The sequence below is a fragment of the Choloepus didactylus genome, chromosome 7 (assembly GCF_015220235.1).
Source record: "Choloepus didactylus isolate mChoDid1 chromosome 7, mChoDid1.pri, whole genome shotgun sequence".
NCBI classification, from domain to species: Eukaryota; Metazoa; Chordata; class Mammalia; order Pilosa; family Megalonychidae; genus Choloepus; species Choloepus didactylus.
The window spans coordinates 136,116,435-136,127,220 of NC_051313.1; the positions used below are offsets into that span (position 1 = coordinate 136,116,435).

At 40.8% G+C, this 10,786-nt stretch overlaps 1 protein-coding gene across 1 annotated transcript in view; it reads right to left on the bottom strand.

Annotated features, from left to right (window-relative positions):
• Positions 1-6,664, bottom strand: part of CAP2 (cyclase associated actin cytoskeleton regulatory protein 2) — a 167,652-nt gene extending 160,988 nt beyond the window's left edge. Inside the window, exon 1 of the mRNA XM_037842921.1 lies at positions 6,600-6,664. The gene's annotated coding sequence lies outside the window, so the exon portion shown is untranslated. The remainder of the gene's footprint in view (positions 1-6,599) is intronic.
• Positions 6,665-10,786: the final 4,122 nt, after the last annotated feature.

A 10,786-nucleotide genomic window follows, 5' to 3' on the forward strand; every position in this document is an offset into this window, starting at 1 on the left:
GGATTCTGGAGAAAATTAAAGGAGATGATGAGGTGAACTTTGTGAACTGTGAAGCAATGATTAGTGTCATTAGGACAATTTATCCCTGAATGCTCCCCAACACTCATTATTATGATGTGCACCCAGTGAGTGTTCACTCCATGAACTATTGCAGGTGTCACCACATCTTATATCCCCCAAAAACAATGACTGTGACACCTCACACACTATACTTCTAAGACCATACCACACAACAGACAAAACTGCAAACGCTATTGACTAAAACATAAAAGGAAATATTTCATAAAGCCAGTCATTTCTCACCACATGACTAGAAATATTTTCCTTTATCAAAACCTGTCATTCAGTGTTCAGAATGCCATATTTCTCTGGAATAATGAAGGAATAAGTTTTGCTGAAATTCCTTCTAATCTCAAAATTCACTGGCATTCATCACAAGACTTAATGTACAATTGAATAATGAATTTAGCAACTCTTAAAAGAAAAAGAAAACAAACATGCAAACAAAAATCCTAAGGATCAGTATTTAACTGTTGGGCCGATTTTATGTGTCGACATTTTCAAAAAGTGCAAGTGTGGTCATTTAATTTAAAATAGCCAACGGGGCCGATCTGTCCCAAGAATTCTCCTCCTATCCCTTTTTGCCTCTTTATGTGTCTCCAGCCTCCAGGATCTACTTCTGTATTTGGCTTTCATTCATTACTTTACAAACACAAGAGTTTTCAAATAGTGCTGCTGACCATCAAAAGATGAGAGGTTCTGCTTTTTTGTTCTTAGGACCCAGGAGTCCAAAAGAAAAGGCGAAACAGAAAAAAGAAGGTAAAGTGGAAGAAAAGAGTAGTGGGATGTGGGAAAGCATCAGAAGGGAAAAGAGGGGATAAGGGAAGGCAAAAGAGGAGAAAGGGGGATGTCGAGAAGGAATAAGCCCACGACAACCTATTTCTAAACTGTTTTCAAAACACAAAAAAAGCAACTAAGTGACTCTGAAAGTAAACGACAGCAGATGAAACGAGGAGAGGAGTCAAAACTTGAAATAGGGACCCATTTGGATGTGAGCCTCTAGGTTCCTCTTCAAGAGTTGACCCAAGATCAGAATTGCACAGGAAGTAAAGGCAGCAAAAACTGGGAGAGAGCCCCCTATTTCTGGCCAGAGGAAGAGTGGAAGAGTGTGGGAGAAAGTTCTCCCCTTTTTCTCTCTTTTTTCCCTCTCCAAAGGGTGGCTGCAGTCACAGAACCTTGTGGTGAAACAGCAAATGGCAGCCTGGGCAGCTAAAACTCCAAGAGAAACCAGATCTTTTGGCCCGAGGAATTGGAAAAAGGGACCCCTGTGGTACAAAGAATGTAGGGAGAATCCCTATTATTTTATTCCTCTCACTGCTTTACTCAGACGATGGCCTTCGCCTTGCAGAACTATATAGTAGCAGCATTCGCAGCTAAAATTCCAAGAGAAACCCCATCTTCCTGGACAGAAGACTAGGAAAAGGGGCTTTCAGGGTTCACAGAGAGTGGGGGCAATCCCAGAGGGGAGAGGTCTGAATAAGTGGGTCCCGGATTCTGTGCATGAACCACAGCACAAGTTTCCTCTCACCCCGGACCTATGTATGTGTGGGATGGACCCAGAGGCTTTGAAAACTGAAATACTTACTCCTCAAGTCCCAGACTAACCCCTAAATAGTGCATGCCTGGGACCCAAAGCATCACAGCAAAGGCTCTGAAAAATGAAATGATGTGAATCCACAGCTCACAGAATCCAAGACTGAACACGTGGTTTGAACCTAACTGGGTTGATTTCCTGGTATAAGAAAAAACTGAGCATTTTCTAAAGGGCCCAGACTCTCACAACATTATACTCAAAAGGTCCAGAATTCAACCCAAAAGTATTAGACATGCAAGGGACCAGGGAAATTCTCAAAAGAAAAGACAATCAATGGATGACAAACCCATGATGACCAGATGTCGGCATTATAAACATATTTTAAAGGATCTATTATAACTATGCTCCAGGAGATAATGGTAAATGTTTTTGAAGTGAATAGAAAGATGGAAGTTCTGAGCAAAAACAAAGAAACCATAAAAGAGAAACAAGTGACAATTATAGAACTGAAAAATAACAATAACTGACATAAAAATATTCACTGTATGGGCTCAACAGTAGAACGGAAACAACAGATGAAAGTGTCAGTGAACTTGATGACACAGAAATTATCCCATCTGAAGAACAGAGAGAAAAAAGATTGAAAAAAATAAATAAATAGAGCATCAGGGGCTTGTGAGACAGCATCGAAGTGTCATTGGAGTCCCAGGAGAAGAGAAAGAGATTGACGCAGAAAACAGACTTGAAGAAATAATGACCAAATTCTTCCCAATGTGAAAGCCATACATTAACAGATCCAAATAGCGCCAGGTGTTATTACACAGAGACAGCACATGCATACATCATAATGTATGCTCCAAAAGGGAGAATAAGAAAAATGAGTAAAACAAATTATAACTGTCTACAAATAAATTAATAAAATGTGATGGATTATCATCCCTTTTTGAGAGCTGTCATAATTACTAGGACATTTAGTTCTTAAACACTTTTCCTAAATCCAGCAGAACAAGTAGCCACTAGAACTATGTCAATCAGTTAATTGGTTCATTTGTGAACACTAAACTTGCAGAAAGGGGCATTCCTGACCCTCCATTTTTGGTCAGAAAACAGGGGCAGGGTGATCTACAAAAGAAGTTTTTAAATTTTTATTTGTATACAACCTGATAGAATTTTGTAAAACTCTGTTCTCTCTTACACATTTTCCAATTTTATATTGACATATAAAAACTTTCACCAGATGTGAATGGTTACAATCCAGCAGCCTGTAAATAATGACCTGTAAAAATAAAACTATTTTATCACTCTTTTAAATATGTCCAATGAAATTCATCATCACTCATCTTAAAGAATACATGAACGGGCTGTTCTTTAAGTCAGGAATTTTACATAATTATATTTTTTCTTTGAACTTATATTTCCATTCTCCTTGTCCTGTAGATGTTTATCCTAATCTTACTATTTTATGTTTTAACGTCTTTTACTCATTACCCTATCATACTTTCCTTTACCAAAAATACGTATATAAATTTTCATAAACTTGAGTCAAAATGTTAAAAAAAAGCTCTTTTGATTCTTACCATTGTAATCATTAGAATGCAGCTTATGAAAACAACACAAATACCACAAATTTTGACAAATAATTACTAGATGTAATAAAAGGTAATTTTTATTAGAAATCTCTTTTGAGTGCTTTTATTTTTTAATTATTTCTTGTATATGTGGATGAGTACACTTATCACTCAATGAGTCAAGGTTGAGCATCAATTTGATTCTCATTTTTTAATTAACATAAATGCTGGAAAACTTTGTTCACATGAATGAGGATTTAAGAATGGATGAAGTTTTGTTATAGAAATGTCACTCAATTCTTTGAACTCTTCCAAGTTATATGATACACATCACATGATGATGAAATATCAAAAATTATTTTCCTCATAATTCTAAGGAGAAATTGGGGAAGACTGAAATATAGTGAGCACCATGACTGGGTCATCCTCTAGGTTGTCTCAGCCATTCACTGTTTCTGACAAGGCTTTTTTACAACTTTGTATGGATAGAAGTTAACTTGAAGAAAGCTGACAGTGAAGCAAACAATTAGTGTCTATAGCCATGGAAATAAATTTTATCCCATGGAAGTTCAATTGACCACCCTCTTCCACTGTGGAAGAAACTAGTTTTGCATCTATTAAACAAATTCGTTTTGGTACATAAATGTGTCTGCTCTTTGGATAGGGAAAATTTAGTGTCGTTTATAGCCATTTATGGACCTTGCTTAAAGTAACATTCCTTTGATTTAATGATTAAAGCTCTCCTCCGCCCCATCCTAAACCCAGGTGATATAAGAGGGCCTGAAAGTGCTCATGAGTGATGGATGTTAAGTGATCCTGCTGTGAAATTTTACTGTAAAGTTTTACATTAAAATGTTCTACACTTCTTTATATGTGGGAAAATGGATATTACGATTAGAAGTTAAATAAGATGGGAAGTCAGAATTTCAGTTATAGTAATTTTATCTTGATTTGGGGGAATCAATAAGGTAAGGTGTATATACCAGCAATGTATAAGTCAGAAGAATCAGCTATCTTTCTTCGGGCATTCACCAACATTCATTCACACACCCTAAGACCCAGCAGTTCCACACCCAGAGGAACTCTTGCACATGCACACCAAGAGACATGGACAAAACTCTTCAAAGCAGCCCTCTTTCTAACAGCAATACACAGGAACCACCCAAATGCCTATCAACAGGAGAATGGATAACTATATTGTGTGATATTTTTGCCAAGAAATACCACTTAGCTACAGCAACAGTGTGGATGAATCTTAAAAACTTACTGCTGAACTAGAAATCTGTGAAGTTCATATACCCTTTTCCTAAACAAAAAAAAAGCAAACCTAAACAAAAGAATATTTAGAAATACATACATATGTCACAAAACCAGGGAATGATCAACACAGTATGCAGAGTTGGGAGAAGCGTGGGGAATGGCCTATGAGAAGAGCACAAAGAAAGATGCATTATGTATATTTCTTAAGCCCAAATTTTTAAACCTGGTGATGGGCTCACAGGTGTTCATTTGAATATAATGTTTTAGATAAACTTTTTTATATATAAACTATTACATAATTGGTGAATTTTTAAAACCCTATACGTAAAAACATCTCCTAGGAAATATTCAAAATAAAACACCATAATGCCCCAGATAAGTTAATGCTACTCTGGAGAGTATTTAACTTAACTCCCAGGGTATGACTTAGGTACTAAGAGAATCTAGCTCATTAATCTTTTCCAGAAGGTTCCTCTCCAAACCCTAGCACATATAGGTGCTAGTTTTGTAAGGCCCTGGAGCTAAGAATTTACATTTTTAAATGGCTGAAACAAAATCAAAAAAAGAAGATTTTGTGACTGGTGAAGACCATGTGAAATTCAAATTTCAGCATCCATAAATAAAATAAGGCCACACCCATTCGTTTGTATTATCTGTGGCAGCTGTCAAGCTACTACAGAACCGAGTAGTTGCTAACGAGTCCACATGGTCAGCAAAGCCTAAAATATTTACTCTCTGGCCTTTTTTTACAGAAATGTTTACAGTCCCCTACACTATATCAAGAACTTAGGATATCAAAAACTTAAATTACTTCTTACTTCAGTGTTGAACAGTCAAAACCTAATTCCCTTCTAGCCAAAATCGCCTTGATAATCACTTTCATGACTTCTCATAGTCAACTTCTTTTTCTCTTTATTCTTAATAAACATTTATATGACACCTTGATCTTAATGTTAAAAAATACGAGATTTGGGAATTCATGGAGTAGTCTTTCCTTGCAAAATATGCAGCCTCTCAAGAAGTCGTGCCCCAGCCACACTCAAACTACTGAATTAAATATTTTCACAAGTGTTTACTGCCTGCTCATTACATGCTAGGAGTCAAATACTGTTTGGTGCTTTAGGAACTACCCAAAATCCCATCCTTGTCCTCAGGAGGTTGACAGTCTAATTAGACTCTAATAACTGTTAAGAATAATTTTCCCAAAGATCACTCTTCCAGTGTGGATTTTTTACCAAAGACTCCTAAAAAGTCACTTAAATTAAAAGAAATTTACGTAAGTAATAAAGGAATAGTATTTCTGCAAACAATTCTGATAAACTATGGTGCACAAATCCCACAGGGTTTCTTCATTCCAGTGACTACATAACCACTTTCACTGTTCAGACCTTATCCGAGCTCAGTATCTTAAATGCAGTCACCAATATTTACTCATATTCAAAAATGCGTCAACTCAAATTTAGCTAAAACTTGCAGTATAATTGTGGTGCCGGACACCATTCGGGTGAGAATAAAGAAAAGGCCATCAACAAGCATGATTATGAGCCTTAAAAGTGATGGCAGCGAGGCTACTTCCACGAACAACCCTCTACCCAATGCAGTCAGAAACCCAGCTGTAGGCTGCCGTTTTTGGAACCCTATGCCTCAGTTGCCTTTCCATTTTTTAAAAGTGACTCATCGCCTCGTCAGGTTCTGCCAAAAAAACCACGATCATTTCTTTCCAGCACTTTCTGACCGAGGCTGCTAAGCTCAGACCCATCAAAACCACACTCTCCCAGCCCGGTGAGGCGCTGAGCAAAGCCGGCGAGAATCCCCGAAGTTACACGGGGTGGGGAGGCCCCCGCCATCACCGCCGCCCCAGCCCGGAGCCCGCCCGCATCCGCCTGCACCCGCTCGCACCACCCCGCACCCGCCTTTGCAAGCGAGCAGGAGCGGAGGAGGCGGGGGCAGGGTGCGCCGCGATGCTGACCCAGATGGGGCCGCCGCCCTCGGCCCGCGTCCTCCACGGCTCCCCGGCGTCCTCGCCCCGCAGCCCCCCACGCCGCCTTCACTCCCCGCCGGCGGCCCGGGCACCCCACCATTCGGGGAACTTCCGAACGCCCACTCACGAGACGCCCCCCGCACCTGCACCCCGCCCCCTCCCCGGCCTCGCCGAGCCCAGACTGCCCCAGGATTACCTGCCTCCGGGACCTGGGGTCTCCTGTCCTGGGCAACAAAAATCCGTGCGCGGCCCCTCGTTCCCTCCTCCCGCGTTCCCTCCCCCTTCTCCTCCCTCTTCCTCCTCCCCCTTGAATGGGAGTCGATGTCAGTCACGCTGCTTCAGGGGAGAGTCGCCGGCAGCTTCCGGGAGCTCCAAATACAGACAAGCCGTGGGGGAGAAGGAGGAGGGAGAGCACAGCTGGAGGGGAGGGGAGTGAAAATAAGGGGGGCAGGGAGAGGGATGGAGGAAAGGAGGGCCAGATGGGCCGTGGGAGAAAAGAGAGGGCGCTCAGGGGTGGCAGGGGGAAAGAGAAAGAGAACCTGTCCATAAAAGAAATGAATGCATTGAATCAGGCAGTGTTGGAAAGAGGTCTGGAAAGATCCGGGAGGTTCCTGGCTTGGGGGAGGCTCGGATAGATTGGGTCCCCAAAGATGTGTGCGGAGAAATGGGTAATGGGGTCTTCAGGAAACAAGAGACAGAGCTGCGTGCTCCCCAGGCCCAATATACGGATAAAGGCTCTGGCAGAAGAGAAGCTGGTATCCAACTCTCTAGCTGGGCATTAAGACTATATGCCCTCACATCTTGTACCAACATAAAAAAGTATTTCGTATACAGCAACTTTAAAAGAAAAACATATTGCCTGATTATTTAAAAGCAAACGTAATGTAAAAGCAATCTACTTTTTAAAGGCTGTATTTGTAGGCATTTCCTTTCTCTACACATTGATTATAAATACAAAATTGGTGGCTTCTTTCCTTCTGTGTTAACACTAACAGAAGGAAAGCATTGATTTTCAATTTTCATAAAAATATATTTCAATCTGAAAAAGTAGACTTGGTGCTCTTCATTGAATGAACGCCAAGAAATTCATTGTAGTCACAAGAGAAAAAGGGGGAAGAATGTAATTATATCTTAAAGCAAAATCTCCAAAACAAAAAACAGGAAAATGAATCTCTATAAAGCCAATATTCTCTGTAGATGTTAAAATGACATCTAATTGGGTTCTGTGTGGGACATGGTGTATTCTGACCCCACAAGCCACAACTTCAATGAAGGTCATTCCTATGACTCGTTGCTCTTGGCCAGCAGTGGTATTGGGGACTGCCTCTTTGCTCACTTTTGTCTGAAAAGAAAGGAAACAAGATGACACAAATATTGATCGCAGAGCCATCCCTTTTATGCACACTCCTTGCATATGTTACGTATTCAGTACATTTAATGTGAATGAATGAATGAATGGGATGAAGTACACAAGTATTTAGAACACTTATGTATCAGGAATGCAGAAAATAATGTATCCATAGGAACCAGTTTTTGCAGGGTCACAGGAAACTTCCAAGTATCCATTCTAATATGACTTTAAAAAAAGAAAAGAAAGCTTTAACTCCAACATGCATTAACTGAGCATTAGCTTTACTTAAATATATTTTGTATTGGTTCATAAAGTATTATGGACTCCATAATAAAGATGATTAAGGCACAAATCCTGCCTTTAGGTTTATTAAGTAATAGGAGGATGGGGAGAGAAGAAAAATAACCACAATGCAAAGATGATTATGAAAAATGTCCTAAGAGAAGCATAAACCAAGTTCTGTAGATACACAGAAGGCGGGCAGGTGGCTTCTGGTACTGGGAATCAGAGAATATTTCCTGTTGTAAGTGAAAGTTGAATCTTCAAGCAGAAATTTAGATAGAGTGCATGTTGGGAGAAGGACACTCAAGATGAAGGAAATACTGGGGGCCCAAGCGGAGAGGTGATAAACCACAGGGCATGTATGAAGAACCAACAGTGAGCTAGCTGGAACTGGGAGCTGTGGGAGCCAGGTCTGGGGAGGCCCGGACTGGCGGAGGCCTTCCACCTTAGCCTAAGATGCTTGAACCCCAGATGGTAGATGATGGAGACTTAATTTTTGAGCAGCCACATGATAGGGATGGTTAACTTGGTAGCTCAAATTAACTACTTGAGGGTAGCTCAACCCTTGTGTGACAGTTTGAATGTATTATGTCCCCCAAACGCCATTATCTTTGGTGTAATCTTGTGTGGGCAGACCTATCCATGTTAATTAGATTGAAATTCTTTGAGTGTTTCCATGGAGATGTGCCCCACCCAACTGTAGGTGATAACTCTGATGAGATCATTTCCATGGAGGCATGGCCCCACCCATTCAGGTCTGGCCTTAATCAGTGGAGCCATATAAATGAGCTGACAGACAGAGGGAACTCAGTGCAGCTGTGAGTGATGTTTTGAAGAGGAGCCACAGCCAAGAGGGACACTTTGAAGAAAGCACAGGAGCTGCAGATGAGAAACAGTCTGAAGACAGCCGTTGAAAGCAGACTCTTGCTCCGGAGAAGCTAAGAGAGGACAAGTAGCCCAAGTGCAACTAAGAGTGACATTTTTGAGGAACTGCAGCCTAGAGAGGAACATCCTGGGAGAAAGCCATTTTGAAACCAGAATTTTTGGAGCAGATGCCAGCCACGTGCCTTCCCAGCTAACAGAGGTTTTCCAGACACCACTGGCCATCCTTCAGTGAAGGTACCCGACTGCTGATGTGTTATCTTGGACACTTTATGGCCTTAAGACTGTAACTGTGTAACCAAATAAACCCCCTTTTATAAAAGCCAACCCATCTCTCGTGTTTTGCATTCTGGCAGCATTAGCAAACTAGAACACTTTGCATCTAGACTCTCCTGGTGTGTGTGTATGTCTGAAAAGAGCTAGGAGGCAGGGGAATCCTCTAAGAAATAATTCACTAAGCTGTGAGGGAAAGTAATGAGTCATAACCAGATCCCTGAACTCTTCCCTTAATTACTTCCACCCAGTACAGCGGCCATCTTCTACAGGACACATCCCCCAACTAGGCCTACCCACAGGGAACTCTGCTTTCTCCAAACTCGCTACCATGTATTGTCTGTATTTTCCAACTAGACCTATAATTCCAAGAAAGCAGGGATCATGTCTGATTCATGGCTATTTTCACAGGGTTTACACATGAGAGCCAAAGAGTACGTGCTTCTTGATAAAATTTTCTTTTACAGGATCAGTTCTAAAGTTTCTGGTAGTGGAATTGGGAAGGGAAGGAGTGGAAAGATGATAGGCTGTTTTTAAATCTTCTCAGTCCTCCTTGAGATTCCACCCCAAATCTGTCTTTCTCCTTAGCCGATGATTTCACTGTTTCACAAGGAGGCTGATATGTTCATTTCTTCAACTTTTCTTCCCTCTGCCTCAAAGTTTCTCTTCTCCTTTCATTTCCTCGCCTCTCTCCTTTAAATTTCATTTGAATCCATGTCCCCTTCCTCATCAAAGCTAACACTGTACTTTGCCTGATTCCACCTTGGGCCCTCACTCTTAATTTTTAATTCAGTTTTATTGAGATATATTCACATACCATACCATCATCCATGGTGTGCAATCAACTGTTCACAGTACCATCATATAGTTATACATTCAACACCACAATTTTTGAACATTTTCTTATACCAAAAAGAATTAAAAATAAGAATAAAAATTAAAAGTAAAAAAGAACACCCAAATCATCCCATCCCCTCCACCCCATCCCACTCCATTTTTCATTTAGTTTTTGTTCCCATTTTTCTACTCATCCATCCATACACTGGATGAAAGGAGTGTGAGCCACAAGGCTTTCACAATCACATAGTCACACCATGTAAGCTACATAGTTATACAATAGTCTTCAAAAATCAAGGCTACTGGTTGCAGTTCGACAGTTTCAGGTATTTCCTTCTACCTAAAAAGGGATATCTATATAGTGCGTAAGAATGTCCTCCAGAGTGACCTCTTGACTCCATTTGAAATCTCTCAGCACTGTAACTTTATTTTGTTTAATTTCCCTTCCCCCTTTGGTCAAGAAGATGTTCTCAATCCCACAATGTTGGGTCCAGGCTCATCCCCGCGGGTCATATGGGCCCTCACTCTTGCATCCCAACTCTCCTCCTCTCCATGGATGTGTCCCCCTGATTACACTCCAGTTTCCACTAGGTGAGACAGTATCCGAGAGCTGATAACACAGTGGACACATCTGGGCAGGAAGACCCCATCACTGAAATGGTTCTTTGAATTACTCTGTCCTACTGCTTTTCTTTATTTAGCATAAAACTTTTTAGTTAACTATTTTAACATGAAGGGGTATTGCTAGAATCTTGACA